Genomic DNA, 2586 nt, shown 5'->3' with positions numbered 1-2586 from the left:
TATTGGGAAGATGTTTTGCTCTTAGACATTTCAAACTTCATGTCACCTCCCAAAGGGTTTCACGTTTCAAGTCTGTCTTGTCCTCTTTGCTTGCTTTTTTCTTCACCTGCCTACACTTTCATTTCTTTGGTGTGACAGAAGAGCTAACATAGGGCAATTACTGCTCCTCCTAAGGCAAAATCAAAAGGGCCCCTGAAAACTCTGCTATTATAGCAGGAAAGTGATGCTGCACTGTCATGCCAGGTGCACACTGTTGAGGCTCAGGGCATGGTCACTTCCTTTGAGAGTCACTTCTGTCAATCCTTATCCTAGGCAGATGAGACCAAAATAAACTTGCTAAATACAGAAGTCAGTATCTCTACATTTTTCAAGCTGGTTTGTGCAGGACTTTTTCTGGGCAGGTAAACTTTTGCACGTCTGTGAGGAAGTTAATATTTATATTGTTACTGGAGTAAGAACTCTAAACTAAAAATTAATAAAAATGAGTACGTTAGCTCTTGGAGAGTGCGCTGAGGATAAGAGGTTTGGCTCCCTGATATCCACAGCTTATATGCATACCCAGTTTTCATCCACATCACCAGGGAAAGAGGGGAGATGACTAAACCATAGTTTGCTAAGACTGGCCTGGAGAAGAAAACTGGCATATACATCCAGTTCCTTTAACTACCCTAGAACGTTCTTTCAGGAGTGGAATTTAAAGACTGTATGTAGCGTGCAGGGAGATGTCTCTCTTCCTATTTGGTGAGCAAGGCCACCAGCACCTTCTGCCATATGGTCTGGTTCTGAGATCAGCCTGACAAATGGTTGGTGAGGCTTGCTAGTCACACACCATTCATGAAGTAATTCATGAAGATTAGAATGGTAAATAAAACACATCCCATCAATGTCTTTGACACATTCCAGCATGGTTTTATTCAGTCAGGAGTCATTAAGAAAAAAAAGCCCTCTACAAACCTGGTGGTTTGTCATCCCTCCTTTATCCTTCAGCACATGCCAACACATTCCAGCTGCACTTCACTCAGCTCTAGACCCTGGGTGCTCTCCCACTCTCAAACCTGAGAGCTTGTGAGCAAATGAAAAAGGATCAGCAGGTGCAGGTAGAATCCTTTCAGCCCCAAGGGTAAGCCTGAAAATTACAGATCATGGTGGGACTGGGTCCTGGTTACTAGGTAATGTGCTGCTGCTGCTAACAACAATAACAATCATGATGACATAGTGTACAGACTCTGGGAACACTTTTAGTGATCAGCTGAGTGCAGACATGAGGCTGTTCTTGTCTCGAAGATTAACAGCGCTAACAGCAGCTGATTAGACTGTAACCTTTACTTTGCTAACCAAGTTTATGTCTTAGAGAGCATTTTCTTGAATGTGAATTAGGGAATCCAAGATGATGGTAGAGCTGAATCCTAACCAGCTTATGTGAAAAGCACCTTGATTTCAGGGTGATCTCATCAATCTGCAGCTATATGGTATCCCAATACAGAAAAATTTGTGTTTTCTCCTCTGTGGTCCCAGAGCACCAGTTGTTCCTTACCTCTCTACCCCTATAAAACGAATCCTCATTCTACTTACAAGTAAATGCATTAAAAGACCATGGGGACTCAGTCCCCACTTCCTTACAATTTTCTTAGACATGAGGTGTGTTATATTGTTTTTGTACTGGAAGCATGCATCACCACAGAAAACATGTCAGAGTGGACTAGGTTACCTGTGGTGGGGACAGAGCTGGGAGCTGCTGTGGGTGGGTGTATCCAACTGCAGACAGAAGGGAAAGCCCAGCCCTCCTGCCTTTACTGATCACACAGCCTGAAGCTGCAGCTGTTGCCACTGCATGTACCTGAGCAAATAAAGTTTGGAAACCCAGTTCAACCAGCCCCAAAGTCTTTGGGAGGCAGGAGTGTTGCATGGGGGTCAGAAATTTTGCTTTTATAGCTGGAAGGCTTCCATGCATGCAGAAGTGACCCATGAGCAGACCTGCTTCAGTTAAGTCTTTGCTTAGCAAAGGCAGCAGCCACAAGTTGCTGTGAGTGTCCCTGAGCCAGATGAAGAGTGAAGGCACTCCTGGGCAGGGCTGCAGGTCCTCTCTGCCCCACCAGCAGCACAGGCTGCCCAGCAGGGGAAAGTCAGGGCTTGATGTAGAGCATCTCTGGTGCCAACTGGCCATCACAGGAGCAGGTGATGAAAGCAGCCTTCCATCCTCAGCTGTGAAATGCTGTGAAGTCCATTAGTACATCTGCTCTGAAACGGGCTCATTAAAATACACATTCTCCTTTGTTATCCTGCAGCTGCAGTGCCTGACTCATCCCACTGCAGTTGCTCTGAAATGGGAGCCCAAGTTAAAAACTTTCCCGACTTGCTTTTTTATTCGCCAGGGAAGCTCATGTCTAACCCACTGAGAGGGTAATGGAAGCTGTAACATCTGTCTTCATGGCAGGCAAATGAAAGGAAACCTGAAAAAAAGGAAGAGGGAACAAATGAGGCACTGGTTGATTGAAAGTCTGTTATTTCATGTTGCCTTTCACAATTTGACACAGGATGCTTTCTTACCGCTAACTACTGCTGTAGTTAGTGCTAGAATAACCCAAC

General features: G+C 45.0%; 1 long non-coding RNA gene across 1 annotated transcript; it reads right to left on the bottom strand.

Annotated features, from left to right (window-relative positions):
• Nucleotides 1-371: 371 nt before the first annotated feature.
• On the bottom strand, nt 372-1985 carry LOC114066030. The gene is made up of 3 exons (XR_003573088.1): nt 955-1985; nt 559-624; nt 372-417 (listed from the first exon to the last, which is right to left on the bottom strand). It is a non-coding gene; the product is annotated as an uncharacterized LOC114066030 (long non-coding RNA).
• Nucleotides 1986-2586: the final 601 nt, after the last annotated feature.

The sequence above is a fragment of the Empidonax traillii genome, unplaced genomic scaffold (genome assembly GCF_003031625.1).
Source record: "Empidonax traillii isolate 1590-97213 ecotype Southwest subspecies unplaced genomic scaffold, ASM303162v1 scaffold723:size436081, whole genome shotgun sequence".
Lineage (NCBI taxonomy): Eukaryota > Metazoa > Chordata > Aves > Passeriformes > Tyrannidae > Empidonax > Empidonax traillii.
Note: the sequence above shows the minus strand (reverse complement) of the source record. Positions and strands in the feature narration are given on the sequence as shown.